Raw genomic sequence first — 9,318 nt, forward strand, 5'->3', positions numbered from 1 at the left:
AAAGAATTCGCCTGCAGTGTGTGAGACCTGGGTTCGATCCCTGGGTTGGGAAGATCTCCTGGAGAAGGGAAAGGCTACCCACTCCAGTATTCTGGCCTGGAGAAATCCATGGACTGTGTAGTTCATGGGGTCACAAAGAGTCGGACATGACTGAGTAACTTTTACTCACGTGGAGACAGCATGCATCCTGAACAGCAAGACTGGCACCGCTGAGCCCCTTCCCTGGAACTATACTCAGCATCTCAGAATCAAGCTGCCATAGCCTTGAACTATGTCTGTGAGCATCTGTGCTTTATCTTGATTGAGTTCATGTATCCCTGGTGGCTCAGTAGTAAAGAATCTGCCTGCAATGCAGGAGACCCGGGTTCAATCCCTGGATGGGGAAGATCTCCTGGAGAAGGGAATGGCTACCCACTGCAGTATTCTTTCCTGGAGAATTCCATGGACAAAGGAGCCTGATGGGCTACAGTCCATGGGGTCGGTCGCTCAATGTGTGATTGAGCACAGTACACCAAATCAGCTTCCAAAAGATTTCACAGAAGCTCCCTGCTTTGGGGTAGTGGAAGAAATTTGTACATGCTGCAACAGTGCTGAACCTTGAAAACACAGTGAATGAAATAAGCTGGATAAATAAAGATGAATATTGTATGATTTTATTTATATGAGGCATCTAGAATAGGCAAATTCATAGAATAGTGATTACCTGGACTGGGAGGGGGAAGAGGATTGAGGAGTTTTTAACCGGTACAGAGTTTCTGTTCGGGGTGATGAAAAAGTTCTGGAAATGGATAATTGTCATGGTTGTACGACATTATGAATGTATTTAATGCCACTGAACTATACACTTAAAAATGGTTAAAATGATAAACTTCATGTTTATTTGACCACAGGAACATTGGAGGAAACAAAAGGGAAAAGATTTTTCTATATTTCTGCCCTAATAACATTTACAGTTTATAAAAAAAAAAAAAGAAGAAACTGTAGATTGTCAAAAAGTAGATCATCTGGCAGATAAAATCCAGACAGGTGTTTGGTGAAGGGACTGACAAAGAATCTTCTCTTTGCCACTAACACTTAGGACAGGCCATGAGGAGACTGTTCCAGCAGTCCTAAAAGATTTGTTTTTACTTGTTTGACCACTCTGTGCGGCATGTGGGATCCTAGTTCCCTTGACCAGGGACCAGACCTGTGCTCCTGCATTAGAAGTACAGAGCCCTAACCACTGGAGTACCAGGGAATTCCCAGTCTTGGAAGATCTGAATGGATTATATAAGCATTAAGTCCTGAATGGCTAGTAAATAATATTGGTTTATAATTTCTATCTTGGATTCCACATGCTTCCTTTTATAAAGCTATATGCTAAATACCTATAATTACTATTATATGCTAATTATTTGGGCTTCCCAGGTGGCTCAGTGAGTAAAGAATCCGCCTGCAAGGCAGGAGATGCAGGAGACGCGGGTTCAATCCCTGGGTCAGGAAGATCCCCTGGTGGAGAGCATGGCAACCCACTCCAGTATTCTTACCTGGAGAATCCCATGGACAGAGGAGCCTCGTGGGCTACCGTCCACAGGGTTGAAAAGAGTAGGACATGACTGAAGTGACTGAGCACATGCTAATTATTTACTTTATTGATTCCTGACATTTTAACCTCATGGATGTGTCTCATTATCTGGATCTCTTAATCCTACTCAAGTTTGAATTTGAAGATTGGCTAAGATTAACTTGTTTGTCTTCAGATGGGAGACTGATTTTATTCAAAGTCTATAATGACATGGGGTGGCAGCTAAAATAAGGAACTCTATGGTCAGAGCTAATGATCAGCTGGATAGACATCTACCATCTTTTCCTATGTAGTTCTGCTGGGTCCATTCTATTGAAGAAAGACTTGTCAGGATTGTAGGTAGAATATCTCCACTTGGACATGTCAGTGAGGCTGAATCAGAACTGAATTAGTCCATTTAATGTTGCTTTTGATTCATTTGCCTCTTAGCAGTCTTGCCACCCAGATGGTTTTAGTTTGATTTCTTGATAGTCATTCAACCACAAATGATTAGTATAGGCCAATAATGATAATTCCATTCCACCTGCAAGTAATTTTGATTTTGTTGTTGTTGTTCAGTCCCCAAGTCACGTCCAACTCTTTGTGACCCAGTGGACTGTAGCCCACCAAGCTCCTCTGTCCCTGGGATTTCCCAGGGAAGAATACTGGAGTGGGTTGCCATTCCCTTCTTCAGGGGATCTTCCCGACCCAGGGGTCAAACCTGCATCTCTTGCATTGGCAGGTGAATTCTTTGAGCTACCAGGGAAGCCCAGTTTTGATTTAGGCACTGGCATATCGCTCAATTTAGGCCAGTGAGACATTAGGGAAAGCCTGCTGCCTAGCTTCTGGAAAAGTTTGCTTTCTTCTAAAAAAGAGACATAAAAAAGAGACGATACTTTTCAGTCTCCAGATGTTCTTGTGACTGGTTATGATAGCAGGCAGTCCTGCAAGAGCTGGAGGATGCAGCTGACCCAGGTGGAGGGAGGAGCTAAGAATACTACAGATAAGCAGGACTAAGCCCTAAGGTATCACTTTTCATATACTTACACTAGAAGAGACAAAAGACTGTCAGGGTAAAAACCAGAAGATCAACTTAAACCCAAAATAAGTAGAAGAGAGAGAATGATAAAAGTAACAAACAGAGGCTCTGGTTCTAGGCAAGATGGAGTAAGCATCCTCCAACCCTGTCTCTCCCGAGAGAGTCCCACAGTTGTTGTCCAGTCGCTCAGTCATGTCTGACTCTTTGCTACCCCCTGGACTATATAGCACACCAGGCTCCTCTGTCCTCCACTATCTGCCAGAGTTTACTTAAATTCAAGTCCACTGAGTCAGTGATGCTATCTAACCATCTCATCCTCTGCCACCCCTCTATCCTTTTGCTTTCAGTCTTCCCGAGCATCAGGGTCTTTTTCAATGAGTTGGCTCTTCCCATCAGGTGGCCAAAGTCCCAGAGAATCCCGGACAAAGATCACAGAGTAGCTCCCTGAGGACTCCTCAAAGTGAATAATAGAAAGCAGACTGGGGAAGAAGACTAGAATTTCAAGTTCCACTGAATTTTACCCTTTTTTTCCTTTTTGGTATCACCTGGCCTAGACTCAAAGGAAGCCTGAAACCCAGAAGTGCCCACAGAGAAGCCCAAGGGATGGGAAAGGGGTTCTTCAGGGTCAGAGAGCACAAGGGAAGTTCCATATCTTTCTTTCTTCACTCAACTCCTCTCCCTGTGACAGCGGAGTGATAGCAGCACAGCAATGACACAGGACATGGGGCAGGCACTTCGAGAGAGAGGCAAGCACTTCATTCTGCTCGGAGGAGCTTTGGTTCCAGAAGCTTGGTGCCAATCCCCACTGCTTTTATTTATTTTTAAAATATTTATGTATTTGACTGTACTGGGTCTTGGTTGTGGCACACAGGATCTTTGATCTTCTTGGGACATGTGGAGTCTTTAGTTGCAGCATGCGAACTCTTAGCTGTGGCACAACAGATCTAGTTCCCTGACCAGGGATCACACCCAGGCCCCCTGCACTGAGAGCTCGGAGACGTAGCCAGTGGACCACCAGGGAAGTCCCAAGGAATAAAATTTAAAAATGAATAAATTGGAGTTCATCAAAATTAAACCTTTTTCTCTGTCAAACATTCTATTAAAAGAAGATATAGAGATATAATTTTTAATCCTGATTTTCCAGATTCATTCTTTATGTACGAAATGTTGGTTTTAGCTCAATATTTTTTTAATTAAAAAATTCAATTTATTCAAACTAAAAAATCATATATATTAGCTCCAGCTGCTATAACAAAATATCATACACTGGTGCCTTAAATAACAAATTTGTTCTTACAGTTCTGGAATTTGGAAAGTCCAAGGTAGAGGTGTCAGCTAATTTGGTTCCCTGTCACCCTGCTTATTAACTTATATGCAGAGTACATCATGCAAAATGCTGGGCTGGATGAAGCACAAGCGGGGATCAAGATTGATGGGAGAAATATCAATAACCTCAGATATGCAGACAATACCACCCTTATGGTAGAAAGTGAAGAGGAACTAAAGAGCCTCTTGATGAAACTGAAAGAGAAGAGTGAAAAAGTTGGCTTAAAACTTCAACATTCAGAAAACTAAAATCATAGAATCTGGTCCCATCACTTCATGGCAAATAATGAAAACAGTGACAGACTTCATTATCTTGGGCTCCAAAATCATGCAGATGGTGACTGCAGCCATGAAATTAAAAGATGCTTTCTCCTTGGAAGAAAAGCTATGACAAACCTAGACAGCATATTAAAAAGCAGAGACATTCCTTTGCCGACAAAGGTCTGCCTAGTCAAAGCTATGATTTTCCAGTAGTCATGTATGGATGTGAGAGTTGGACTATAAAGAAAGCTAAGCGCCGAAGAATTGATGCTTTTGAACTGTGGTGTTGGAGAAGACTCTTGAGAGTCCCCTGGACTGTAAGGAGATCAAATCAGTCAATCCTAAAGGAAATCAGTCCTGAATACTCATTGGAAGGACTGATGTTGAAGCTGAAACTCCAATACTTTGGCTACCTGATGCAAAGAACTGACTCATTGGAAAAGACCCTGATGCTGGGAATGACTGAAGGCAGGAGGAGAAGGGGATGACAGAGGATGAGATTGTTGGATGGCATCACCAACTTGATGGACATTAGTTTGAGCAAGCTCCAGGAGTTGGTGATAGACAGCGAGGCCTGGTGTGCTGCAGTCCATGGGGTCGCAAAGAGTTGGACACAACTGAGACACTGAACTAAACTGAATTTGGTTCCCAGGTGGGGGCTCTCTTCCTGGCTTGCAGATAGCCATCGTTATCCCTTGTCCTCACATGGTAGAGAAAGAGAGGAAGCAGCGCTGTGTGTCTCTTTTATAAGGGAACTAATTCCACTCTCATGACTACATATAAACTTAATTACTTCCCAAAGTGCCCAGCTTCGAATACTATTACACTGTGAATTAGGGCCTCAGCTAGTGAGTTTGGGAAGTGGGCACAAACTTTCAGTCCATAAAATTATATGACCTAGCAATTCCACTTCTAGATATTTACTCCAGAGAGATAAAAACTTATGATCACAAAGCCTGTCCATTAATATTTATAGTGTGCACGTGTGTTAGTCACTCAATCGTGTCCAACTCTTTTGCAACTCCATGGACTGTAACCCCATGCAACCTCAGGCTCCTCTGTCCATGGAATTCTCCAGGCAAGAATATTGGAGTGGATAGCCATTCCCTTCCCCAGGGGATCTTCCTGACCCAGGGATCAAAGCCAGGTCTCCTGCATTGCAGGCAGATTCTTTACTGTCTGAGCTACCAGGGAAACTTTATTTAAAATTGCCCAAATCTGGAATTAACCCAAAAGTCCTTCAATGCTTAACTGGATAAACAAACGACACCTACAGTAAAATCTTACTCAACAATATGCAGCAATAAAATGAAATGAACAATTGAGACAGGTAACACCACCACAAATGAATCTCAAAGCTTTTATACTTAATGAAAGTTATGTAAAAGGTTAAATACTTTATGATTCCACTTATATTACACTCTGTAAAAGTCAAAACTATTTTGATGGATAATAAACCAGTGGTTCTTGAGGAGGGCATGGCAACCCACTCTAGTATTCTTGCCTGGAGAACCCTATGGATAGAGGAGCCTGGTGGGCTACAGTCCATCACAAAGAGTCAGACATGACTGAGTCAACTTAGCATTCACACATGCAAACCAGTGGTGCCATGGGTTATGGAGTAGAAAAGTTGTAAGTACATCTTGAGGGAGATTTGTGGAATGATAGAACTAACCTATGTTATGATTTTGGTGATAGTTTCATAATTTATACATGTATTAAAAATCCTAGAGCTATCTGCTAAAAGCAGAACTAATTTTACTATTATTTTAAAACTTATTTAAAAAGAGAAGAACCCCATGAAATAAAAAAACAATAGAGAAAACAAACAAAGCGAAAAGTTGTTTCCTTGAAAGATAAATAAAATTGACAAACTTCAAGGCAACACATATACAGAAAAATAAATAAGACTACCAATTTCAGGAATGAAAAAGGGGACATCACTACTGATCCTGTAGACAGTATATTAAGGGAATATTATGAACAACTTTATGCTAATACATCTGATAGCTTATATGAGTTAGATAAATTTTTTGAAAGACACTTTCCTTTATATCTCATTGAAATATAAATGAGACTACTTTCCCTTATATATCATTGACCATGAACTGAATCATATGACCATCTCTAGCTAGGCAAAGTGAGTTCATGGCAAAGGGAAACAGATAAGTCATGAATGGCTTAGCTCAATCACAACTTATTACCTATGGCTGAGCACAGTGTTGTTGTTCAGTTACTCAGTTCAGTTCAGTTGCTCAGTTGTGTCTGACTCTTTGTGACCCCATGGACTGCAGCACGCCAGGCCTCCCTGTCCATCACCAACTCCCAGAGCTCGCTCAAATTCATGTCTATTGAGTCAGTGATGCCATCCAACCATCTCATCCTCTGTCATCCCCTTCTCCTCCTGTCTTCAATTTTTCCCAGCATCAAGGTCTTTTCCAATGAGTCAGTTCTTCATATCAGGTGGCCAAAGTATTGGAGTTTCAGCTTCAACATCGGTCCTTCCAATGAATATTTGGGACTGATTTCCTTTAGGATTGACTGATTTGATCTCCTTACAGTCCAGGGGACTCTCAAGAGTCTTCTCCAACACCACAGTTCAAAAGCATCAATTCTTAGGGACTCAGCTTTCTTTATGGTCCAACTTTCACGTTCATATGTGACTATGGAAAAACTATTGCTTTAACTAGACGGACCTTTGTCAGCAAAAGAATGTCTGCTTTTTAACATGCTGTCTAGGTTGGTCATAGCTTTTCTAAGGAGCAAGCGTCTTTTAATTTCATGGCTGTAGTCACCATCTGCAGTGATTTTGGAGCCCCAGAAAATAAAATACGTCACTGTTGCTATTGTTTCCCCATCTATTTGCCATGCAGTGATGGGACCAGATGCCATGATCTTAGTTTTTTGAATGTTGAGTTTTAAGCCAGCTTTTTCACTCTCCTCTTTCAGTTGCTCAGTAATGGCCAACTCTTTGTGACCCCATGGATTGCAACACAGAAGGCTTCCTTGTCCTTCACTATCTCCTGGAGTTTGCTCAAGCTCATATCCATTGAGTCAGTGATGCCATCCAACGATCTCATCCTCTGTCATCCCTTTCTCCTCCTGCCTTCAATCTTTCCCAGCATCAGGGTCTTTTCCAGTGAGTCAGTTTTTGGCATCAGGTGGCCAAAGTATTGGAGTTTCAGCTTTAGCATCAGTCCTTCCAATGAATATTCAGGACTGATTTCCTTTAGGATGGACTGGTTAGATCTCCTTGCAGTCCAAGGGACTCTCAAGAGTCTTCTCCAACACCACAGTTCAAAAGCATTAATTCTTCGGCTTTCATCCTTCTTTACAGTCCAATTCTCACATCCATACAGGACCACTGGAAAAACAATAGCTTTGAGTATATGGACTTTTGTCAGCAACATAATGTTTCTGCTTTTTAATACACTGTCTAGTTGTCATAGCTTTTCTTCCAAGGAGAAAGCATCTTTTAATTTCATGGCTGCAGTCACTGTCCATAGTGATTTTGGAGCCCAAGAAAATAAAGTCTGTGACTGTTTCCATTGAAAGTTAAAGTGTTAGTCAATCAGTCGTGTCTGACACTTTATGACCCCATCGACTGTAGCCCACTAGGCTCCTCTCTCCGTGGAATTCTGCAGGCAAGAACACTGGAGTGCGTAGCCATTTCCTTCTCCAGGGGATCTTCCTGACCGAGGAATCAAACCCAGGACTCAGAAGATGGGGTTTCAAAACCAAGGTTTATAGTCCCTGCTCTCAAAAGAGTAAATTAGAGAAGAAAAACTCATTGTGATTTTATTTACTCTCTCAGAAAGAATGAAGAATGATAGAATGAATCCCAGGCAAAGGGTTTTGTTAAATTTTAACATTTTTAATCTGCCCAAGTACTTCTGTTTGATGTGTATGTTTTTAGTTTTCCAGCATTAATTAGATGTAAAAACACTTAAAGCAAGACAAAATAAAACAAAAATGCCTTGAGCTAGCTTTTATTTATTTATTGCTTTTTAAAACTTTATTTCGACATAGCTATACTTACGGAAAACCCAACTGCCAGTGCAGGTGACATAAGAGATGCAGGTTCAATCCTGGGTTGGGAAGATCCCCTGGAGGAGGACATGGCAACCCACTCCAGTATTCTTGCCTGGAAATTCCATGGGCAGAGGAGCCTGGTGGGCTGTGGTCCATAGGGTCACAAAAAGTTAGACAAGACTGAAGCCACTTAGCACGCATGCAAGCATACTTACAGAAATACACTCATACTGGTTAACAGAATGCAATTTAACTTATACTACACAATTTGGACCAAAAAACTTGGTACATGGCTTGCTTTTAAAAAGAAAGAAAAAGGATTTTCAATCTGGTTTATTTTTTATCTATTACAAATGTATATACAAGATCCTCCATCAAATTCTGCTAAAGTACACAGCATGAACCTTGAGAAATTAAATTTTGGTTTGTCTCTGAAAAATAACATGAGCTAGCTTTTTAGAGTCACCAAAGAGAGAACAGTTGGGAAGAGCAGCCAAGTAGGTTGGTGGCAATAGCCAAGTATGAAAGAAAAAAGTAAAGATTTCAGAAACTTCCTAAACGAAGAGAGACGAGTCATCAGAAGTAGCAGGGGTTTGGAGGGGCAAAGCTCCAGTCAGAGTAGAGGAGTGCTATACCATCAGCTGCTAACTCGTGAGCTTTCTCATTCACCAGTCCAGCAGACTGAGGGCTCTTTGCAAAGGGAACTTTCCCAAAGAGGCAGAAAGCTGAAGCCTGAGGATCTTGGAATGCTTCTGAAAGGCTGGACCTGCACTTCTAACACAGACCTTAAACAACAGGGCTCTTTCTTTGTGGTTTCTTAGGCCTGACATGTGACTTAGCAAAAGCAGCAATCTGAGCAGCCCACACTTTATTCATTTATTCAACAAATATTTACCGAGTTCTCTAGTCATTCCTTAAGGAAATCAACTCTGAATATCCTCTGGAAGGACTGACACTAAGCTGAGGCTCCAATACTTTGGCCACCTGATTCGAAGAGCTAACTCATTGGAAAAGACCCTGATGCTGGGAAAGATTGAAGGCAAAAAGAGAAGGGGGTGACGGAGGATGAGATGGTTGGATGGCGTCACTGACTCAATGGGCATGAATCTGAGCAAAC

The sequence above is a fragment of the Ovis aries genome, chromosome 23 (assembly GCF_016772045.2).
Source record: "Ovis aries strain OAR_USU_Benz2616 breed Rambouillet chromosome 23, ARS-UI_Ramb_v3.0, whole genome shotgun sequence".
NCBI lineage: Eukaryota > Metazoa > Chordata > Mammalia > Artiodactyla > Bovidae > Ovis > Ovis aries.